Genomic DNA, 25,914 nt, shown 5'->3' with positions numbered 1-25,914 from the left:
ACACACGCACACACACATTTTTAACTATTATACAGTCAAATTAAGTTGGCTGGAACTACTGAGCAACCCCATGAATTAATGAGGTAAACATTTGCCCCCACTGGGATGTGGAAGACTTCCAGGACTCCCAAGCTTACACCTGCAGAAACCGATGATTCACCTCTGAGTCACTCGGCAAACGTTAGCAAGGAGAAGCCAGCTGGGATACAGAGGATGCACTTGGCTGCTGGCTCTCTCTCGCTCTCCTGGAATAATGACATTAATGACACTTCCAAACAGCTCACCCAGTCACAAAGCGGGAGATTACAAAATCCATGTGGCAGCTGATTTCCTAATAGGATGCATTAAACAGGACATTGCATGTTTTATGGGCTAGAGTTGATTAAACTATAAGACTTAAAATATGTAGCTAAAGTGGTTGAAAAATAGGCCTTGGAAGTTCAGATCAAAGCATTACAGAGGGGTGATTAGATAAATAAAAAGTTTAAGCCTAACTGAGCAAATAATTGCACATCCCCTGAAAAGCTCAGTTCACAGGGATTGATCAAATGTGAGTCACCCCAGGCACAGATGTCTTTCTAAGAATATTTCTTTTAATTTTTTTAATGTACATCAAAAGAAAAAAAAATCTGGGCACTGACCAGCAAATACTCCTGTTTGTATAAGAAAAGCCTCTTTAAGATACTGACAAATATATATGTATTCCTCATTGTTTAAATAGGCCATTTTCTTTCCTTTCTCTTCCTTCTCAGTCTATAGTAAAAGGTTTTTCCTCTTTTAACATAGATTAATAGAGCTCATCTAAGAAAATTCTAAAATATTTCTGGAGTCTTATCTTGTCCATTATTACATAGAAGTTAGATTCAGGTTTATGTTCAAAGCATGTCCCAATATTTTTTTCCTAAAGAAAAACATACCACTGGAAACACTTACCTTCGTCTAATTAAAAAACAAAAACATTTGCTAAGCTTATTTGTGCATTGCTATGTGCCAGACAGAACTTATCTCATTTAATCCCCATGACAATGCTCAAAGGCAGGTTTTCATATTTCTATTTTATATGCGATGAAATGGAAACACACTTACAGATTAAATAACCTGTCCAAAATTGCAAGGTTGGGAATTGGCAAAGTGAAGCATGAGCCAAGACCTAACAGTGGGCTTTTCCCACCTAAGGTCACTTCTTACAGTCATTCTCTAGCATCCACAAATGTGCAGTACTACCTAGATTTCAAGCATTTCTATGAGCTGATCTTCACTGATTTTTTTAAGGCAAGATCCCAGTATTATTTCTTATTTTGCAAAAAAAAATCTGATGTAGAGATCATGGCTTTCCAAAAACTGCATAATAATATCAGACAGATGAGCAGGTTGATGTGCACTCACAGCCATTAGGTTTCAAGTCTGTGATTTGGCCGTCAGTTCCCTGTGGCTGGGTGACCAGGGGAAATATTTTGGTACCAGGATTTCTTGGTGAGCTCTTGTTCCTGCCCCAGAATCAGCATTTTCTTTGGGAGCAACATTTGTCTTATTATAATATACCCAAGAAAATGGTGATCAAAACTATTATTGATGATATTTTATACCTTATTTACATACCACTCATAGCCAACACTCTTTTTTTGGTATTAACACTTCATTTAGAAATTTTTTACTCGGAAATTTTACCAATGTTAGAAACCAGAATTTTGATAATTCATTACACCAAATCAAAGAAAATAAACATGTCTGCTTTCACATACGTTACCATGAAGATTTGCCAAGAAATATCTAAATAAACTCAAGAAAAAATAGGGGAAAAATAAACGTATTTTGAAAACTTAACTGTGGTGCAATTCCTTTCTCTTTTTTCATTTTTATTATTATAAAATATCTCAAACAGAGCCATGTACCTTTAACTCATACCAAATCAATAACGGATATCGTCTTTCAATTTTCTGCCTTACCTAACTCTTGGCTTAATATGTTCTGTACATTGCTTCCCATTCACAGAAAGGGTGCAGGGCTGGGTTTTGTTTCTTTGTTTGTTTGTGCAGAGATGACCATTGATTGAGCTACATGTATCCAACAGTTTTGATAAAGAACCAGAGAAGTAGCTGGTCAGCCACCTGTGGTACATATGGTCTCACTCATATGAGCTGGCTTTCTACCAATTTCTAGAACTGGAAATACTCAAAGACAGAGCAGATCAGTGGAGACAAGCAGAATGTAGGTTGGTGTTCCTTGTAGGGCTGCACCCCAAAAGATCAAGCAGAGGACTCAGGTGAAGAGGAAAGCAGGCTGATAAATGATGAGAGACACACAGAGATGAGGGGGATCATGCGGTCTCCTGGAAAGAAATGTTTTCTTGATTACTGACTACCTTCTAGGTGCCTGTTCTATGAGACCTGTCCATAATTCCCACCTATGGGTCCAATGACATTTCCTGTATTCTCACACTAACAGCACCCAGGAAAACCTTGATTTTTCTACTTGAAAGCTAGTTTGGGTTCTAATACCCTTTCTGAAGTTTGTTTACTCAAATATTTCTGCAACAGGTTGTTGCTTTATATTTCAATTCCCCCTCAGACAGAAAAGGGCAAGGAAACAGCTTAGCACAGAGAAATGGCCCTTCCCTCAGGGAGTCAGACTAGCCTGGTCCAAATGCCAGCTGTGTGACTTTGAGAAAGCTGCTAAGTTCCCTAAGCCTCAGTTTCTTCACTGATAAAATGGTATTAGCTCATAGGGTATTGTCTTAGTTCACTTGCACTGCTGTAACAAAACACCACAGACTGGGTTGCCTAAACAACAAAAATTTATTTCTCACAGATCTGGAGGCTTGAAGTCCAAGATCAAAGTACTGGCCACTTCAGTCACTGGTGAGTGCTGTCTTCTTCCTAGCTTGCACATGGCCATCTTCTTGCTCCATCTTCACATGGCAGGACAGAGAGAGAGAGAGAGAGAGAGAGAGAGAGAGAGAGAGAGAGAGAGAGAACTCTGGTCTCATTTTATAAGGGCACCAATCTCATCATGAGGGCATCATGTAAACCTTATTACCTCCCAAAGGCCCTGCCTCCTTATACCATTGCATTGGGAGTTAGGGCTTTAACATGGGAATTTGGGGGAAGACATAAACAGTCAGACCATAACAGGTACTATCAGTAAAGCAACCAGCAAGAGCTCCGTAAACGTTAGTCATTATTATTGCCACTCAGATACCAAACTTAAGGAATCAGAAAATATTACAATAAAGAGTGTCTGTGTACCCATCTTGACAAATATTGAGAGACAAGCATTTATTGTGCCAGATGCTGAAAGACACAAATAGGAATAAGGCAAAGTTGCTTCCCTCAAGGAGCCCCTGGTCTCCTGTGCTCTTTGGAAGACTCTGCTGTAGAAGACACCCTGCTCTCCTTGAGGACCACCCTCTGTTTTGCGGGGAAGATGACTAGCTGTGGAAAAACATCCAAGACAGGCCTGGAACACACACCTGTTGCACAACTATACAAACCATAAGACTTCTAGAAGTCATTAGACAAACATTCAAATTCCAGCTGTTGTAGTTGCTGCCTGTGACTTTGGCCAAGTCACTTAACCTTGTTCGATTCAGCTTTCTTCTCTGTGGAATAGGAATAATATTTATTTATTTTTTACTTTAAAATGTTCATGTTTTTATTATTATTGCATCAGAAAAGATGCTTATCTTGCACTTTACAGTGTGGTGTCTAAGAAGGAGACAGCTGTGCATAGCATTGCGACTGCAGAGTCCATGGGGTGAATGGGGAATCATCACCACCATCATCATCATTATTGTATTAGTCCATTCTCACCTGCTATAAAGATACTACCCGAGACTGGCTAATTTATAAACAAAGGAGGTTTAATTGACTCACAGTTCCACATGGCTGGGGAGGCCTCAGGAAACTTACAATCATGGCAGAAGGGGAAGCAGGCACCTACTCAACAAGGCAGGAGAGTGTGAATGTGTGAAGGAGGAACTGTCAAACACTTACAAAACCATCAGATTTCACTCATAAGAACTCACTCACTAGCCCAAGAACAGTATGGAGGAACCACCCCCATGATCCAATATGATCCAATCACCTCCCTCCCTCGACCTGTGGAGATTACAGGTTCCTCCCTTGAGATGAGATTTGGGTGGGGACACAGAGCCAAACCATATCAATCATTTTTTACTGTATATCATACCCCATGTATGTCATATCTGACAACTACAACCCTAATTTGCAGAGTTATTGTGAGAATTAAATGAAATGTACATAAAATCAGCTATCTGTAGTTATCTCATACAAGAACTCAACAAATGTTCTTAAAATAAATATAACTAAAGCAAGCATATTCCCTCCTTGTCAGGAGGGTATGTGAGGAGAAAGGCTCTGCCCTATCAACACATTTATCTGTAACAACGGGCAGAGCTCAATAAATTGCCATAATATACTGAGGCTGTGGCTCCATGAAGACAAACTTACAAGCAGAGTGGCTGAGCGTTGTGAACTTCTGTCCTTGTCCTCAGGGATCCACCAGCTGGGGGTCCTTGCAAGTCCCAGTGTTAACATTTAATGTGCTCTGGCACTAAAGAAAAAGCAAACATGAAAAGTTTTTCCAGTGCTACCTAGGTTTTCACTGATTACTTTAGAAATCATCCACATATTAAAAATGAAAAACAAAACACAGCAAGCCTAAAATAGGGTTAGTTCCTTTTCCCCTAAAGCATTTTTCCACATTCTCTTTGTCTCATGGAAATGAAGATTCAAAGGAAAGTTTTAAAAGTGATACATGACCATTTTTTTCCCCTAAATTTAGATTTAAACCTCAATGAATATTAATGGAGAGAGTGAACCAATATAAAATAGTGTTTTTCAAAGACTGATAGAGCATCCTTCTCAGAATCAATTGAGGTCTTTGTTAAAAATGTGGATTCCAGACTAGTTATCTTGACCCTCTGGGGATGAGGCCCTGGAATCCCCACGTTTAACAGGCTTCCTGGAGGACTGAATCTCACACACAAAGATACTGGGGAAACTCTGATAAATGAGGATAAAATTTTCTGGACTTATTTTGCCTGCAAACAACACCAGCTAATTTTTAAAACAAACAAAGCAATAACAGGTTGATTTTAAAATGACAAATGAGAAGAAGGAGAACCTAAAAACATTTCTGACTTAAATTCAGTTGTCCTTTGATATCTGCTGGAGACTGGTTTCAGGAACCATAGCATAGCAAAACCTGAGGTTTCTCAAGTCCCTCATATGAAATGGTGTAGTATTTGCATATCACCTATGTACAACCTCCTGTATACTTCAAATCATCTCTAGGTTACTTATAGTATCTATACAATATAAATGCAAAAGTAAATAGTTGTTACACTGTTTTTAATGTTGTATTGCTATTTTTATTTTAAAAATATTTTTTATCTGCAGGATCTGCAGAGGCAGAACCTGAGATTACAAAACCATGAGTATAAAGGGACGACTGTAGTAGCAAACTCCAATTTGCAAACAATCACTTTACCAAGTTTGATCATAGGGCTAGTCTAAGCTTACCAATGCATTAGGGACCATCTAATAATTTAGAAAGAAGAAAGCGTGTGTGTGTGTGTGTGTGTGTATCACCGTCAAGTAGACCAAAATGTTAAATAACTACAAAAGAATAGGGTCACAGAATCACGAATTACATCTCTTTGATGCATAAAGTGCCAAAATAATCTCAACACTCAGGAAGACTCAGCGTATATTAACCAATATTGTGTGCCCACCCTGCTGGACACTGACCTAGCCCCTAACATACAAAAATGAATCGAACATAGTTCTTCTCTCCAGCTCACTAGTGCCGTGATTCTTAAACAGTACAGGCTTCCAGAGCCCTTTGAGAGTCTGAGGAAACTTAAAAGCTTTTACCCCCGAAAAAATGGACATACGCACAAACACTTGATTTTGAATATGGTTTCGGGGGACTGGTGGAGACTTCACTTAAGAATCTGTCATCAAGAACAGGCACAGAGTATGCATCAAGGAGGCTCTGAATTCTGGAAGGTTGATGGTGTTCCCTTCCCACAGATGTTTCAAAATACAATTTAACTGTTTTAAAGACATAAAAATGAAGTGTTCTACATTAAAATTGCATCTTTCGAGGTCTTCTAATTGCCCATTTCTGCTTTTATTTGTTTGTTTTTTGTGTTGATGGTTTGAGTAGTTTGTTTTGTTTAATGCCTCTGCTTTGCCAGAGCCCAAAGTGTGTATTTAATTTTCCTGTGGATAATTTAGCAATAAGCTGGAGGGAAGCATTGGTCTCCCCACATATTTATTACATTACAATATAGGATGCTACAAGCTCTGAGAATGATCTGGGAGTACAGAGCAGAGGGCATGGGAAGAAAGTGTCATCTCAACACAGTTATCCAAATATAAGTTCTGAGCTCAAGTGAAATGTTGTGTTAGTGGTGCTAAGGGAAGGAAATGACTCTCAGTTAACAGACAGTATCCCCAGGGTGCCCTCAACAATCCCTTTGGGCTAACCAGTTAGAAAGGGCATATGTGAGGCTGGTATAGAGAACAAAAAGGGAAAGGCATTTGGGTAGCATCAGATGTTCTGTCCTGTTTTCCAACAAAAGATACCATTGAACACCTACTAGTGGTGAGGACTGGGGCAAGGTAATGTGTGAGCCAACATGAAGCTGTGGGCAAACAGAGGAGAGCAATGGGGAAAGATGAATCAAGTGAGAGAAAATTCCTGCCACACAATAAAGGAAGGGAAAGGGAAGTGGACGAGGCAAGGACAGAGAAAGTGGCCACACTTGGAGGACTGTGCTTTGCAATTTACCCAAATGTTGCTAACAGAACAAAGAGGCTCCCAGAGCAAAGACCCAAGTGACCTGGGTTCCTATTCAAAAAAGATTTCCATTCTTATTGTTCAAGTTATTTACCTCATAAGACATTTGTTTTTAACTCTCTCACACACATTGACCCATGTCTTCTCAATCACCACCTGCTTTCTCCCAAACATCCAGAGAAGAGTTGACTGTTTACTTATTTATACTCGGACTGTTTCCAAAATGGATTTATGGCAGTGGAGCCAAGAGGTAAGTCAAATTTCAATGTTAAAAATTCATCACTCTAAGATTTTTTTGTATCTTTAGCTAGACAATACCCTATCATTAGAATGTTATGTTAGGACTTCCAACACTTTATATTCAGGTGCTTCTTTCTGCTTACGTAATAGAGAAAAGAGATCTCTTGTCCTCAACTCTGTGCCAGTTGCTTTTAAATATTTCAAGGAGGGTATCAGGAACCATATTTTCAGATGGAGAGTCAGCCATTCATGTGAAGTTCACGGTGATAATAACTACCATTTCAAGTGTACCTGCCATTTTAACATAGAACCACATTGAATTCTCACAGCAATCTTTTAAGGAACTTATTGCTAAAATGTCTTCATTTTATTTTATTTTATTTTATTTTATTTTATTTTATTTTATTTTATTTAGTTCACATTCTACAGATGAGGAAACTGAGGACCAAAAAGGGATTTATTGACTTGCTGAGGCACATTGCTAATAGGTAACAGGTTCCAAAGGCAGGCCTCGCTGGATTCAAAGTCCTGTGTTTTGCCTGAGAGTGCTTTTCCTTTCTGAAAACGGGGAGAATTTGGCAAAGGTGTGAAGCATCAGAGGTAGCCCTCAGTACCTGTGGCCCTAATGGAGAAATGGATACCTGCACAGAGCATTTCTTCTGAAACACACCTTTGCTATTAATCCATCCCAAGGGTTTTATTCACTCTGTCCACCTAAATGAACAAGGTTTGCTTTAGCATCACTTAGGCAATGCAAACATCATATTCCCCCATGGGAATCTTTTTCCTGTTTGAGACTGTTGGTTCAGGCCTGGATTTGTGCATGTTTTGTCTGGCAGATCATTGCCACGAATAATTTAAGTGACAGTTCAACAGAAAGGTAAACATACTGTTTTCAAACACCAGTGTTTTCAAATATCGTTGCAGAAGTAAGATTATTAAATTAAGACCCTCAGCTGCAAATTTTATTTTTTATACAGTACTTTAACTTTTTTAGGGGGTAGAGGCAAAGTCTGGATGTAATTCAAAGGGAAATGGGGATTTAGCAGGGTCCAATCAGGAGTTAATTAGCCCTTCATATGCCAGAAGCCTGTGAGTATTCTTCAACTAATTCTTGGTTCTGTAACTTGTGCCTAGAGGAATTTTGAGTCCAGGGTAAAAGTCAGAGATGCCACCAAGATTCCGGGATGAGTACTCAGACCTGCGTTAGCAAATCAGCTCTTTTGTGGAATGTTCCCCTGTTTCCACATGAATTGACATGGCTTTGTATTTCACCAGCCATTCTTTTCTAAGTTAGTGACTGAGCAATGGTTCTCAAACTGTTTCTAAAAAATGAAAGGGGGACTTCCACTCACTCCCCTCGCCCAATGCCTGATATGAATCTTTTCCTCATTATCCATTTAAGGTTATCTTTATCTCAATAAAAATAGTGATGTTTTCAACAAAAGATTATTTTTGTTCCCAACCATAACCAACATCAACTCAAAGTCTACTCCCTATGGCTTGTGAGCCTGGATCAAAGATGCTCCTTTCAAAAACAGATCACCAAAGCCAGTAATACATAGGCTGACAGAGCCGTAAACTTGAAGACAGGCAGGGCTGCACACAGAGACAGGCACTCCATAACAGTTTTAGTGATAAATATGACTGACTGAGATGGATTGACTGCCTTTTGTGTGTGTGTGTGTGTGTGTGTGTGTGTGTGTGTGTGTGTGTGTGTGTCACTTTTCATTTGTTTATGGAAAAATCTTAAAATATAAGTTAATGTATATTTCTTACAGAAAATTTAGAAAATGGAGATAAAGAGAAAGAAAAACATGAAAATTCTGTGTTCTGCTACACAAAGGTAACCACAGTTAATATTTTGGCATATTACCTTCCAGGCTTTTAAGATACACATAATATATATTTTATATGAAAATAGATCATGTCATAGGAGATTTTTTAAAAATCCAAGGTTTTCAAAAATCACTTTATAAAATATCATGAGCATCTTTCTATGCCATTAAAAGTTATTTTACAACATCACTTTTCTGTCTTTATAGTATTCCATTTTGCATTATTATTCATTTTAACAGGAACATAAGAGTGTCTATTGTTTTCATAACCTCAAAGACAGAGTATAATCTCTTTTTAATGTTTTCTAATTAGATAGGTTGACAAAAGGGAAATATGATTTTATTTCTCATGACTTTGATTCTTAGTAAGGTTGTTTACTCCTATATGTCTATTTGTATTTCCCTCTAAAATTCTCACGTTTGCGTTTCTCACTATGTATTGCTTATTTATTTTGTTTCCTGACTTTTCAATGGGTTTATAAAAGCCCCTTTGTAGTAAGACTACCAATCATTTTTTCTGCCATCTGTATTAAACATTTTCTTCAATTTGTTCTTTGTCTTTTAATTGTTTGTTTGTTTGTTTTAAACTTTTTATTTTTGAACAGTTTTATTTATGGGAGAAGTTCACAAGTAGTACAATGAGCTCCCACATATCCTTTGTCTGGTTTTCTCTGTTAACTTACATAATCACAACGCCATTATCAAAATTAACATTGGTACAATACCATTAACAAAACTATAGACTTTATTTAGATTTCACCAAGTTTTTCCACTATATTTTTCTGTTCCGGGCTCCAATCCGGAATACCACATTGCATTTTGTTGTCATGTTACCTTAGTCTCCTCCAATTTAAAACAATTTCAATCTTTCCTTAATTTTCATGACCTTGACACTTTCGAAGAGTACTTGTCAAATGTTTTGTAAAATGTCACTCAGTTTGAGTTTCTCCACTGTGAAGTTACCGTTTTTCTCTTTCCATATTCAATTGTTAAAAGGGAGTCCCTAAGTCTAACCTGTACTGAAAGAGGAGGTGAGCTGATTTCCACTTTCTAGAAGGAGGAATATCAAAGAATTTGTGGAGATATGTTAAAACTAGCACATTAAGTAATAAACATTTGGGAGTGGAGATAATTTGAGGCTATGGAAATGTTCTGTTTCTCTTTAAAGTTTCACCCACTAATTTCAGCATTCAGTACTGGATCTTGCTTAGAGAGATTATTACTGTGGAGTTCTAAAGGTAATTTTCTATTTTTCCTCATTGCTTCTACATTTATTTATTTATTCATTTAACTTTTATTTTAAGTTCAGGGGTACATGTGCAGGTTTGTCACACAGGTAAACTTGTGGCATGGGGGTTTGTTGTACAGATTATTTCATCACCTGGGTATTAAGCCTAGTATCCATTAGTTATTTTCCTGATCCTCTCCCTCCTCTCACCTGCCACCCTCTGATAGGCCCCCGTGTGTGTTGTTCCCCTTTTTGTGTCCATGTGTTCTAATCATTTAGCTCCCACTTATAAGTGAGAACATGAGGTACTTGATTTTCTGTCCCTGTGTTAGTTTGCTAAGGATTACGACCTCCAGCTCCATCCATGTTCCTGCAAAGGACATGATCTCGTTCTTTTATGTGGCTGCATAGTATTCCACGGTGTTTATGTACATTTTCTTTATGCAGTCTGTCATTGATGGACACTTAGATTGAGTCCATATTTTTGCTATTATGAATAGTACTGCAATGAACATATGTGTGCATGTGTCTCATAATAGAATAATTTATAATCCTTTGGGTATATATCTAGTAATGGGATTGCTGGGCTGAATGGTATTTCTGTTTTTAGGTATTTAAGGAATCATCACACTGTCTTCCACAATGACTCAACTAATTTGTACTCTCATCAACAGTGTATAAACGTTCCTTTTTCTCCACAACCTCATCAGCATCTGTTATTTTTTGACTTTTTAATAATAGCCATTCTGAGTGGTATGAAGTAATATCTCATTGCAGTTTTGATTTGGATTTCTCTAATGATCAGTGATGTTGAGCTTTTTTTCATACAATTGTTGGCCACATACATGTTTTCTTTTGAAAAGTGTCTATTTATGTCTTTTGCTCACATTTTTATGGGTTTTTTTACTTTTTTGTAAATTTGTTCAAATTCCTTATAGACGCTGGATATTAGACCTTTGTCGGATGCATAGTTTGCAAAAATTTTCTTCTATTCTGTAAGTTGTCTGTTTATTCTGTTGATAGTTTCTTTTGCTGTTCAGAAGCTCTTTAGTTCAATTGGATCCCATTTGTCGATTTTTGCTTTTGGTGTCTTCATCGTGAACTCTTTGCCCATGCCTATGTCCTGAATAGTATTGCCTAGGTTGTCTTCCAGGGTTTTTGTAGCTTGGAGTTTTACATTTAAGTCTTTAATCCATGTTGAGTTAATTTTTGAGCATAGCAGAAGGAAGGGGTCCAGTTTCAATCTTTTGCATATGGCTACCCAACTATCCCAGCACCATCTATTGAATAGGGAATCCTTTCCCCATTGCTTGTTTTTGTCAGGTTTGTTGAAGATCAAATAGTTGCAGGTGTGCAGCCTTATTTCTGGGTTCTTTATTCTGTTCCATTGGTCTATGTGTCTGTTTTTGTACAAGAACCATGCTGTTTTGGTTTTTATAACCCTGTAGTATAGTTTGAAGTTGGGTAGCATGATTCCTCCAGTTTTGTTCTTTTTGCCTAGGATTGCCTTAGCTATTTGGGCTCTTTTTTGGTTCCATATGAATTTTAAAATAGCTTTCTCTAGTTCTGTGAAGGGTGTCAATGCTAGTTCAATAGGAATAACATTGAATCTATAAATTGCTTTGGGCAGTATGGCCATTTTAATTATATTGATTCTTCCTATTCATGAACACGGAACATTTTTCTATTTGTTTGTGCCATCTCTGATTTCTTTGAGCAGCGGTTTGTAGTTCTTCTTGTAGAGATCATTTACCTCCCTATTAGCTGTATGCCTAGGTATTTTAATCTTCTTGTGGCAATTGCAAATGGGAGTTCGTTCCTGATTTGGCTCCTGGCTTGACTGTTGTTGGTATATAGGAATGCTAGTGATTTTTGCACATTGATTTTGTATCTTGAGACTTTGTTGAAGTTGTTTATCAGTTTAAGAAGCTTTTGGACTGGGACTATGGGATTTTCTAGGTATATGATCATGTCATCTGCAAACAGGGATAGTTCGACTTCTCCCTTCTTATTTGGATGCCTTTTATTCCTTTCTCTTTCTTGATTGCCCTGGCCAGAACTTCCAATATTATGTTAAACAGGAGTGGTGAGAGAAGGAATCCTCGAATTGTGCTGGTTTTCAAGGGAAATGCTTCCAGCTTTTGCCCATTCAGTATGATGTTGGCTGTGGGTTTGTCACAGATGATGGCTCTTATTATTTTGAGGTATGTTCCTTTAATACCTAATTTATTGAGAGTTTTTAACATGAATGGAATTTTATCAAAACCTTTTTCTGCATGTATTGAGATAATCATGTGGTTTTTATCTTTAGTTTTGTTTGTGTGATGAATCACATTTATTGATTTGTGTATGTTGAACCAACCTTCCATCCCAGGAATGAAGCCTACTTGACCATGGTGGATACGCTTTTTGATGTGCTGCTGGATTCAGCTTGCCAGCATTTTGTTGAGGATTTTTGCATCAATTTCTCATCAAGGATATTGACCCAAAGTTTTCTTTTTATGTTGTATCACTGCCAGGTTTTGTTATCAGGATAATGCTTGCCTCTAAATGCGTTAGGGAGGAGTCCCTCCCCCTCAATTTTTTGGAATAGTTTTGGTAGGAATGGTACCAGCTGTTCTTTGTATATCTTGTGGAATTCAGCTGTGAATTCACCTGGTTCTGGGCTTTTTTTGGTTGGTATGCCATTTATTACTGCCTCAATTTCAGAACTCATTTTGGTCTGTTCAAGGATTCAGTTTCTTCCTGGTTCAGTGTTGGAAGGATGTATGTGTCCAGGAATTTATCCATTTCTTCTAGATTGTCTAGTTTACATGCACAGAGGTGTTCATAATATTCTCTGATGGTTGTTTGTATTTCTGTGGGATCAGTGGTAGTCTCCCCCGTGTAATTTCTGATTATGTTTATTTGAATCTTGTCTCTTTTTTTCTTTATTAGTCTAGCCAGTGGTCTATCTATTTTATTATTTCTTTCAGAAAACCAGCTCCTGGATTTGTTGATCTTTTGAATGGCTCTTTGTGTCTCTATCTTCTTCAGTTCAGCTCTGATTTGGGTCATTTCTTGTCGTTTGCTACCTTTGGGATTTGTTTGTTCTTGGTTCTCTAGTTCTTTCAGTTTGATGTTAGGTTGTTAAATTGAGATCTTTCTAACTTTTTGAAGTGGACATTTAGTGCTATGGATTTCCCTCTTGACACAGCCTTAGCTGTGTCCCAGAGAATTTGGTACACTGTATTTTTGTTTTCATTAGTTTCTTTTTTTTTTTTTTTTTTTTTTTTTTTTGAGACGGAGTCTCGCTCTGTCGCCCAGGCTGGAGTGCAGTGGCCAGATCTCAGCTCACTGCAAGCTCCGCCTCCCGGGTTCACGCCATTCTCCTGCCTCAGCCTCCCTAGTAGCTGGGACTACAGGCGCCGGCCAGGTCGCCCGGCTAGTTTTTTTTTTTTTGTATTTTTAGTAGAGACAGGGTTTCACCATGTTAGCCAGGATGGTCTTGATCTCCTGACCTCGTGATCCGCCCGTCTCGGCCTCCCAAAGTGCTGGGATTACAGGCTTGAGCCACCGCGCCCGGCCTGTTTTCATTAGTTTCAAAGAACTTCTTGATTTCTGCCTTAATTTCATTATTTACCCAAAATTCATTCAGGAGCAGGTTATTCAATTTTCATTCTATGCTTATTATATGGAATCCTTCTATAAGAAACATATGTCCCTTCTCTCTCAAAAATACATTTTATTCAGTAGCTAAACAATGTCCCCAAAGGCCTAACCTGTTTATCTGCTCTGCTTTCTGTGCTGTCACTTTTCCTGTGATGGTACAAAGGTTCCCATGGTATATTAGTTTTCTATTGCTGCTGTGGCAAAGTACTAGAAATTTGGTGGCTTTAAACAACACAACTTTATTATCTTACATTTTTGGAAATCAAAAGTCTGAAATGGGTCTCACTGGTCTAAAATCAAGTTGTTGGCAGTGCCGTGTTCCTTCTGGAGGATCTAAGGCAAAATTCATTACTTTGACTTTTCCAGCTTCTAGAGGTCACCACATTCCTTGATTCATGGGCTTCATCCTCCATCTTCAATGTCAGCAGTGTCTGGCCAAGACCATCTCATACTGCAATCTATCTGGTTCTCCCCCTTCTGCCTCCCTCTTTCACATATAAGGAAGACCTTTGTGATTACATTGGGTTCACAAGGATAATCCAGGATACTCTCTCCATCTCAAGGTCAGCTGATTAGCAAACTTAGTTACATCCACAACCTTAATTCCCTTTTCCTGTATAATGTCTCATAGTCACAGTTTCAGGAATTAGGATGAAGATATCTTTGGGAGACATTATCTGTCTGTTACACAGAGCTATCAACTTTTTCATCTGTGAGCACTGGGAGAAAGAATGAAATGGAGAAAAAGAGAAAGAGAACAATTCTATCAGCCTCAACAAGTGTAATACAATAGAATCAGTTTGTTCATGGGACCCTGATACATAGTTCTGGGCCCTCTTTATTTTGGGGGTCAAATGATTTCAGTTCTGAGACATTATTGAGAATGACCAGATATTCAGGGCCTAGGCTCCTTAGGTACAAGTAACCCTGAGCCAAAATATCATTCTTATATTTAAGGGCTACAGACTTCCATTAATTCAAGGACCAAGGAAATGAACTACCATTCCAAACTGACCATTAAAAACAGATTTTTGAGGGGAGACCTTACTAATTCACATAACTATTCTTGATTAGATACAAGCTGTTCTAGGTTTCTCTTGAACCTAAAGGGAGGTATTCAGAAACTGGCTTCTCTAGTATTAGTTACTTTGACCTTGTTAGAAGTTGTAAACTCTTATTCTCCTTTGTACTAGGAATTTTCCTTTTCTTCTCTTTTAGATTTAGTGAGCAGTACTAGGTAACAGGGATTTTCTTTTTCTTTTATATTGTGAGTCTCTATTTTTTGTATAAAAGTTCATTTCATCCATCTTCCTTCTACCCCTCCTATTGAGGGCTCTTGTTCTACTCTGCTGCACACAGAACTAGAGGAAAATGTTCCATTATTCTAAAAGACAACACAAAACAAAACAACTGGGCTCACCTTCTCTATTGCTTATAGCTCCCTCGAGTGGTATGACTTTTCAGTACTTGGGAAGAACAGGTCTTTGGAACCACTTAGACCTGATTTCAAATTCTGTTTCTGCTTTTTAACAACTATGTACTTTTTGAAAAGTGAAATCTCTTGGAGTTCTGTTTTCACCTATTCATAGGCTAGAGTGGTCATTGTCTTTGCCATGAAGGCTAGTTATCGGTCATTGTCTTCTATTATTCATCCATCGAACACCTACCATGTGCTAAGTTCTTGGTATGAAGAACACAAAGGTAAACATAATCTATACAGTAGATCGCCTTCACGTTGCTTCCAATCTAAAGGGGAAGACATACTAAAAATCTTAGGAGAGTGTAATAACCGTTGTGCAATGGTGACTTAAGTAAAGGGTGATAGACAAGAATTTAAGGGAATCAAATGTCTTTTTAAGTTTGCTAGAGTTTGTTGCAGTTGTAAATGTACATGTTTGCCTCTGCTGGTTGATAAGTTCTTTGAGACCAAGAACTCAGTCCTCTTCATTTGCATAAATTTATCCACCAGAGAAAGCAAGAACTTAATGGAAATCTGTTAAGTCCAGGTTTTCATGGTGGATACTTCAAATTTTATTGCTAAATGAAATGAATTCAATTGATCATCATAAAAGGACTAGACTTTGGGCTGTTTCATGGCAGTCACTGCTTCCCTATTAATCTTGATACCCTTAATATCTTGTTTAGGGTCAGATGCATAGCAGCTACACAAAACATTATTGTTGAATAAATGAATGAACAAACTTGGAATCTAAAAGTACCTTTGTCTATCACTAACCTTCTCATTTAAATAAGTGAAGAAACATTCTTTATGAATGTTTGGGCTAACTGAACACTCAAAAGTCATGATAAACATCATCTTGTTCTTGTATGTCTTAAATATGCCCTGCATGAATAAGGTGTGAGATTTACAATCTCATTTCTCTATGTAAAAGCTTTTTATTTGGCTTCAAAGTCTTCAACTTCACAGCAAAATTTCATTATGTCCCAGTTGAGAGTTGAGTTCTGTTTAATGGAATTAAATTTCACCCCTTCTAATTATCTTTTGGAACAGACAATCTTTACAGAATAATTAGTAATAGAAGAACATAATGGATCATTGTCTTTATTACTGCAAAGAAATCCTAGATGCTGCTCTAAATCTTAAAAAAAGATCTCATGAAATATAAAATGTATTGAATCCTTCCTCTTAAATTATATAACATTTAAACTTTGTCAACATAGCTTAAAGATTAGGGGAGGTAATTATTTTCTTGCTTCACTTGAAATTATTTTATGAAACCACCTTAATGATCTCATTCAAATTAATTATGCTTACAATTTATTTTCAATATTTTTATTGGTAGGACATTTTATTATCCAACACAATTTCACTGCATTGTTTTCACTCATTTTGGGATTTTGCTTCCATGGACTTTTCTTTCTTGCCTCTAACGTAAATTCATTAGATTATATATACAGAATACAAAAGAGGGCTAAAAACATAGCTACTCCAATATGAAAAAAAGATAAGATCTAATTAAAAGTAATTCCACTTACCCATCTGAAAAACCATGGTACCATTGGAAAAATTTCATAAAACATAGTTCAATGAAAAATAAATATCCAAACATGGTTCTTTTATTTAAAAAAATTAAAAAGCACCAACACACACACACACAAAACCTCCTTTTCCTTTCTCCACATTGAAGCAATTAAAACACCTTTAAAAAATGGAAGATGAAAAATGTACTTGAAAAATGAGTAAGGTCCTTCTTGGACTTGTAGTCTTTATAGTTTAATTTGTTGAGAATTTAAAATTACAGTAATTGCCCTTAAATAACTGACATTATTTGACACTACAACAACAGAGGAGTGGAAATGACTGACAAACACACAAAAGACTTTTGTTATCTTTGTTTGTCTGCCTGAATAAATCTTAACAAGTATTTCAAAGATTTAAATTTATAGCATACTTAATCGCCATTAGATGGCCAATCCTATTGGCTTTCAGCTAAGTTTCACTGACACTCAACATTTTTCGTATCAACTTCTTTAACACATCTAGTTAGTCTCAACAACTGTTTTTAAACTAAATTATTACCTCTAAATTAAACATTTTGATAAAATACAGGCAAACCTTAGAGATATTGCAGATTTGGTTGCAGACCATCATAATAAAGTGAATATCACAATAATACAAGTCACACAAATTTTGTGGTTTCCCAGTAAATGTAAGTTATGTTTATACAATACTGTAGTCTGTTAAGTGTGCAATAGAATTATGACTTTTTAAAAAGCCAATGTACATACCTAAATTAAAAAATATTTTGTTGCTAAAAAATGTTAATGATCATCTGGGCCTTCAGTGACAGTGAATCTTTTTGCTGGTGGAGATCTTACTTTGATATCAGTTGATGGCTGCTGACTAATCAGGGTGGTGGCTACTGAAGGCTGGGGTGGCTGTGGCCATTTCTTAAAATAAGACAACAATGAAGTTTGCTAGATTAACTGTCTCTTCCTTTCACGAAAAATTTCTCTATAGCATGGGATGCTGTTTGGTAACATTTTACCAATAACAGAACCTCTTTCAAAATTGGAATCCTTTTAAACCCTGCTGCTGTCTCATCAACTAGTCTATGTAATATTCTAAATCTTTCATTGTCATTATAACAATGCTCATAGCATTTTAACCACCAGTAGATTCCACCTAAAGAAACCACTTTTTTTGCTCATCCGTAAGAAACAACTCCTTATTCACTACTTTTATCATACGATGACAGCAACTAAATCACATCTTCAGGCTCTATTTCTAATTCTAGTTTTCTTGCTATTTCTACCACATCTGTGGCTAATTCCTCTACTGAAGTGCTGAACATCTTAAAGTCATCCCTGAAGGTGGGAATCAACTTCTTCCAAACTTCTGTTACCATTGATATTCTGACCTCCTCCCATGACTCACAAATGTTCTTAATGGCATCTAGAATGGTAAATCCTTTCTAGAAGGTTTTCGATTTGCTTTACCCAGATCCGTCAGAGGAATCATTAGCTATGGCAGCTATATCCTTTCAAAATGTATTTCTTAAAGAATAAGACCTGAGTAAATGTTGTGTTAGCAGGCACAAAAACAACAGTAGTCTCCTTGTACATCTCCATCACAGTTCTTGGGTGACTAAATGTGTTGTCAATAAGCAGTAATATTTTGAGAAGAATTTTTTTTTTTTTTCTGAATAATCGGCCTCACTAGTGGGCTTAGAACACTCAATAAACCGTAAACAGATGTGCTGTCATCCAGGCTCTGTTGCTCCATTTACAGAACCCAGGCAGAGTAGATTTAGCATTGTTCTTAAGGGCCCTAGGATTTTTAGAATGGTTAATGAGCACTGGCTTTAAATTAAAGTCACCAGCTGCCCTGGCTCCTAATAAGAGCCAGCCTATGGCTTTAAAGCTTTTAAGCCAGCTTCTCCTCTCTAGCTGGGGAAGTCCCAGATGACATCTTCTTCCTATATAAGGCTGTTTCATCTACACTGAAAACCTGTTGTTTAGTGTAGCCACCTTCATCAATGATCTTAGCTGGATCTTCTGGATAACTTGCAGCAGCCTCTCTACTAGCACTTGCTGCTTCACCCTGCACTTTTAGGTTATAGACATAGCTTTCTCCCTTAAACTTCATGAACAAACCTCTACATCTTCCTCACCTCTTCCCTTCTACAGAATGGAAGAGAGTAAGGGCCTTGCACTGGATTAGGCTTCGGCTTAAGGGAACGTTGTGGCTAATTTGATCTTCTATTCAGATCACTAAGACTTTCTTTATATCAGCAATAAGGCTGTTTTGCTTTCTTATCATTTGTGTGTTCACTGGAGTAGTACTTTTAACTTCCTTCAAGGACTTTTCCTTTGCATTCACAGCTTAGTTAACTGGTGCAAGGCCTAGCTTTTGGCCCTATCTCAGCTTTCAAACTGCCTTCCTCACTAAGCTTAATCATTTCCCGCTTGTGATTTAAAGTGAGAGATATGCAAGTCTTCCTTTGACTTGAACACTTCGAGACCAGTATAGAGTCATTAACTGGCCTAATTTCAATATTGTTGTGTCTCAGGGAATAGGGAGGCCTAGGGAGAGGGAGAAAGATGGGGGAATGGCCAGGCGATGGAGCAGTCAGAGCACATACAACATTCATTGATTAAGTTGATCGTCTATATAGGGGTGCAATTCATAGCACCCTGATAGTAACATTTGATCTTACAATAGTACTATCAAAAGCACTGATCACAGATCACCATAACAGATATAATAATAATGAAAAAGTTTGAAATTCTGTGAGAATTGTTCAAATGTGACACAGACATGAAATGAGCAAGTGCTGTTGGAAAAATGGTGCTGATAAACTTGCTTGACACAGGGTTGCCACAAACTTAATTTGTAAAAAGCATGTCTGCTAAGTGCAATAAAGTAAAGTTCGATAAAATGAGGTATGACCATCTGTAGAATTTAATAGTATTAATTGAGCTAAGTAGAGTCTCTTCTTTTATCTCTCCCTATACTGAGGACTGACTTGTTAGGGGAGGGGTGTTGAAATGGTGATTTTGAAAAATATAATTGACTGTCTACCCTTCATGTAAGTTGTTAGGTTGGTTAATATTTGGTTTGATGATTTCTTTCTCAGAAAATCAAGCACATTTAAGAAATCAATGCCCAAGCCATTTATTGTGATTTAGATGTCAAGTAGAAGTCACTTAAAGAAAATCAAGTCTGCCACACAATTTAAAATTCCTGTAAAGAATATAGAATTCAAATGACACCAGTGAAATATAGCTTTATTTTTTCATTATTTTTATTTAAATATTTAATTCTTATCTTTTCCTACTTCTGAATAAGACATAACCTACAAACGAACATAAAGCATTTCTTCTTGAAGCCATGATTTTATTTCCTAGTGAAAATAAACACTTAAAACAATTAAATTGCAATATTCCCTTAATTGGCAACACATTTGACATTTAAAAAATGTTTTCCCATAAATTCATTTAACATTTGCCTGGCTTTAAAAAAATTCATCTCCTTCTTGTATTTTAACTTTGATGTCAAGTTCCATCCATACCAAACAAGAGGCATAACTATTTCTATATGCATTACAGTATAGTGACTTTCTGTAAGGAAATACTACATATGACATAAAGAATGGTCTTTTGGCATGTGAGCACTTGTAAAATAGCAACTGTATTAGGTTTCTATTACATTAGGTCACGAGTATGAATGGGGCAGAGGGGGCTTTAAGTTCACTAATGCATGGTCCACCTCAGAGGAAAGATTATCTGGTTTTCTTTTTGGATGTACTCCTCTTTGTCCATGATTACAGCCTATTTCTTCATGAAATTAAAAGATGCTAGCTTGTTTATTATCAGAAAATAAGTTAATTGTTTGTACTGTTTGCGTATATCTATAGAGGCTAAGTACACACAATTACGACAACTCAATTTTTCCTTTAGTTCTCTTCTAGTGCCTTTATGAAGTCAATGAAAGCACACCCTACCTATCCACAGTTCTAAGGACTTTTCTGCTGGAGCTATTTGTTGCATACTAGCTATTTACACTAACTGCCCAATTAACCAGCCGAAACTCTGATTCATTCCTCTGGCCAAATAAGGCAATTTCCTTCCCTCATTCTCATCTGGTACACGTGAAATGTCCCATAGCTTTAGATCTGACATTGTCATTGCACTGATACTCTTTCCCTTCCTCTCTTTCCAAATGCTAAAATCTGGGAACATCTTTTTCATAATAGCTAATGAAGATTTCACCCAACTTCACAGGAAACAAGTCTCTTTTCAGATCTAAAGTCTTTCAACAACTTCTTAATGTGAAATCACTGAGATGCTTTACTTTCAATTCAACTGTTGCAACCCCATTCTCCTTTGAGCTGAGAATGTTCTGAGAATCTTGATTATGCATGATGAATTCAAAATTATGGGATTTGTCTCACAGACCAGGAAACATCACCTTAATCCATAGTTACTCTAATATTTGGCCAGTATTTAAAGAGAGGTAATTAGCAGTTGGCACAAGCTGGAAATTATTTTGGCAACTCGAGGGTTAAATATTAATTGACCTATTAGTTCTCAATATTCAGTTATTTAAACTCATTTATACACCATGACAAGCAAATGAGTCTGATGGCAATGTCTTCACCCAGCTTTCAGAATTGTCCTTCCTGTGAACTTAGCTGCTCCTAAGCTGATAGGATCAGCAAACTTCCTGAAGCCTACCGGGAGATTGGTAATGTTCAAAGAGTTGTCCAGGAAAACAAGAAAAGCAAACGTTCTTAATCTTTGGGGCAGAAGGAAGGGTAGGGAGAAATTTTAAAATACAACAAGGAATTATTTCCCTGTTGATTGCATTTTGACAGGAAAGCAGAATGTATTCTTACATTGTTTTTTTCTTTAAAGATTTATTTAAGGTAAATCTGTATTCAAAATTGGGCTTATCAAAAGAGGGAAGATCTTGTGAGTGGCAAATAGCGAAACATCATCTGAGGAATTCTAAATTGATCAGTTACATATCAAATTAATCTAGCATTTAAATTTAGACTCAGTATGGCCAATTATTCAGCTATAGTTGTAACAGATACTCTTGATTTTATTGTTAGTGTTTGAAAATGTGTAATAGTGATAGAAGAGATCTACCAGTTTCATTCAGGTGGTCTGCAGTAACAACATTAATTTGGAAAGTGATGTGTAAATGCACAATTTTGCCACATGTTTACTTATAAAATCTCTATTCATTTGTGTTGTATTCAATGCAGGTTACATGGTTTGGATGTTTTTGCTAGTGACATCTTGACTCTAGGTTGAGATTATTTGAGAGATAACTTTTTACCAGCCTATAGCAGGTATTAGTGGGTTTACTTTGTCCTTATCAGACTTAGGAGAAATAAAATAAACTTCCTTCTATAGTTACTGGTGCAAAGATTGATCTATAGTCACTAATTATCTTCATGTTATAAATTATTAGGGCAAAAACAGAAACGTTTACTCACAGTTTGCTTGATACCAGAGCTAAAGTAACTTGATTATTCTTTTCTGGTTTAAAACATGTTTTAAATGACCAAGTGAAAGAAAAAAGCAATTAGTACTTTTTTTTTCATTACACAATACTAGATGAGTGATATGTTAAGACTTTTGTACATATATGTTTAGAAGGACACTCATTTGCAATAATTAGTTAATAGACTATTTAGCAACAAAATGTTCTGTTGGGAGACACATTTTAATTTTTTCCAAATCTCATGTTCATCATTGTCCCCCACTGTTACTAAATACATTATATTGTTAGAGCAATGCAGTAAGAAACACAACACATCTTTGGTACTGAAAACATTTAACAGTCAAGTTGAATTTCATAAAATATTTTATGACAAAAATTGAGGGAAAAGGCACAAAGAAACAACACAAATGAAATTTAAATTTAATGAATATTCTGTTGCTGCCTGCCAGAGGGAATAAACATTTTCACATGTATTTTCTCTTTTAAGTATACCTGGTAACTGTGTAGCTTTCCCCTCCTCACTTCTATTTGGTTCTCTTATTAATTAATTAATAGCTTTACTTAGATAGAGGACCACACAAACATACCAGCATTTTGCTAAGTTGCACACAGCCACGTTAGAGGGAAATAGTAATTGATCTGTAGCTCCTAGATATCTGGCTGTTGATCTCAGTCATACACAGAGATTCACAGTCATATCCAGGAAACAAAAGGTCCAGAACAGTAGGGCTTTCTTTTGAAAGTAGCTGTATGCTGGCTATTAAACGTTAAGGCTGGTTCTATGCAAGGAAATAGTTGTATTTGCTCCTCCAAGAAAACCCCTTGTATCTGTCACATTCCTACACTGAGAAAAGCATTCTGGTGCTTTCTGAGATAATCATATGCTTCTCAGGGTTGTGTTACGCTTTTTCTATTAAGGCCAACGACGCATAATATTGGTGGGGATGGCTTAGATCTGATCAATGTTGTGGTAATACACAATAATATCTAAACCCTTTTTAATACCCTGCCGTAAAAATGGGGATGAGAAATACCATTTACTGAAGACCTGCTCTGTGACAGGCACTGCATATATTGCAGATACTGCCAATACATTACATAAACTATCACACCACAACAACTTCATGAACTAGATACCATTATTTTCCTTCCCATTATGCAGATAAAGAAACTGAGACTCAGATGAAGTAACTTTCCAAAATTGTTTAAATTGAGACCTTACGCAACTCTGATTAACTTGCCAACCGATACCTAAAAATAAAAGCCTCAGTTGGATGGAAAAGCTCTGAAAAGCATTTTCGTTCAGGACAGTTCAACAAACTATTGTAACTGGAGAATTTTTCAGTTTGAATAAGTCACTTGTTTAAAACATGGGATGATTCCTGACCTTGCTGAAAGTGCTAATGGAGTGGCCAGCCTGTGTTTTCGGCTGCTATACCAGGTACATGGAAGTCCACTCACCACTCACTGTGTGTGACAGTCTATTTGTCTCCCATTGTGGAGTTTTTATGTTGATGCTTCTCTAAAACTCTTTTTTTTCAGAGTGTGAGCAGGATAAAAATATAAAAATACAAGGATACAATAGTGTTTTAAGAAACACCCTATTTGTTGAAATTTTCAAAGTATTTTCATGGGTAGCAAATACAGCATGTTTTGTTAAGTCTTCCAGAAACATCCAAGTCCTTGATTACTTATATATGAAGATTGGTTATATGCAAGTATATACTTCTTATTTGATTCACCAATAAGACAAAATAATTTGATTCCCACATAGACAAAATTATCCTAAAATGCAATTCAGGATAATCATTCCTTCTCAGATTTTATTTTTTCCATCCTGTTAAAACCAAAACGCAAACAGGATTGGGGGAAAATTCTCTAGTCCAGATAGAAATGGCAACATGCAAACAAACTGCTCCTAAAAATGGCACCATACACAGGTATACTTCAAGTAAAATTTTTTAAAAAATTCAGGGAAAACAAAACGAGAATAAATATTTCATAGCACACTTAAGAAACAAACAAAAAAAAGGCACCATAAAAAATCAAGGCTCCTAGAGGCAGATAAAACCTCAGACTGGGTTTAGTCAAGCAGGATACTGAGAATATTTTTGTCACGGTTTGAGTAATTTTGCTTCCTTTTTGTCTGCCTACAAAACTTCCTTCTACCTTAAAGAGTGTTTACTATTATTACTATTATCATTTAATATAATTGACCCAGGTAGTCTTTTGAAAGAATAATAATGAGATGGACAAGTGGGTCTCTGGCTTTTGGAGAGGGTTATTAGTAAGTCATTTGACAGTAATAGACTGGAAAAATAATTTGTGGCCCATGTAAGTGACAAAATATCCTTAATTTGAAGACATTGCTTATAGCAAATGTTTAGGAGTTGAGAACCCACAGGACTGTTCAGTAATGATATTGAGTCTAAATGCAATGGTAATAAGTAATCCCTTATTATAATGATACCACTTCCCATTTATTGAGGGCTTACTATGCACAAAGCACTGTTCTAAGCACTAGTATGCATTATCTCTTTATACTTCATAACAATCTCTATGAGGGAATACTATTATTGACCCCACTCTACAGATGGTGAAAACAAGGCTTAGAGAGATCAGGTCACTTGCTCAGTGCTACAGAGTAAGTTGTTAAGCTGAGATCTAAACCCAGATCTCTTTTACCCCGAAACCTGTTGGTTTAATCTACAACACAACTTTGCCTTCTGTACTCTGAATCCTAAAATAGTCAAGCTGAAAGCAACCTCTGAGGCTGCAGTCCAGCCTCTTTCTTGTACGTATGAGAAAACCGAAGTTTTAAAAAGGAACTATGTCTTTCCCATCATCCTAATAACAAATTGGTGACTGAGCAGGCCTAGAACTCAGGTCTCTTGCCTTCAATTCCAGAGAGAATGCTATTCTATCATTTAACAAAATTCGCAAGATCCAGGAGACTAGAAGACTAGCTCTGCAGTTTAACACACACACACACACACCAGATAAAATACCAAAGAGCTAAATTCAGGTTGCTTCTGTGTTTTCTAACTTGCAGCTGCTTCATTGCAGGATCATACAACACATGATGCGACAGGGACTTAAAGCCACACATAAAACATATTAAATGTAGTCAGCAGTGATGAGATTTGGTACCAAATAAGAAGCTTTAATTAATTTTAAATGGTGCTTTTCATAGTGTCAAAAGCTCAGTCCACTGAAGTGGAAAAGGGGGTTGGAATGGCCAGATCCTAGCAACCCAGCTAATCTGGGCCCTTCTGAGCAAGCTCATTTGGAATTCTTACATCAGTGCATCGGCATGCCGAGGTGGGGCTCATGGGGACAAACAAAATAGCAACCCCAACTCCGACACTACTCAGAATCCCGCATCCCGGGGAGGCCTGAGAGTTCAGCTGTATTAAGGGGCCGTTGGAGTTTCCCTGTTATTTGTCTACTTTTTGAGGATTAGAACTTCCGCTGGGCTGTGTTCATCTGTGCTGAGAATTTAAACTCGGTGCATGCAACAACAGGAACAGCAAGATCTGCTAGAAATGTTCAAAAAGAAGTCTGTTGTGACTTTTAAAAGCTGTTAGATGCACAAAGAGCAATAAATTGAAGGGTTTCCGATTTCTTCTGGGAGTCTATATTGAGTCGTG

This window comes from Rhinopithecus roxellana, chromosome 1, assembly GCF_007565055.1.
Source record: "Rhinopithecus roxellana isolate Shanxi Qingling chromosome 1, ASM756505v1, whole genome shotgun sequence".
In the NCBI taxonomy this organism is placed as follows: domain Eukaryota; kingdom Metazoa; phylum Chordata; class Mammalia; order Primates; family Cercopithecidae; genus Rhinopithecus; species Rhinopithecus roxellana.
This window is presented reverse-complemented; position numbering follows the sequence as displayed.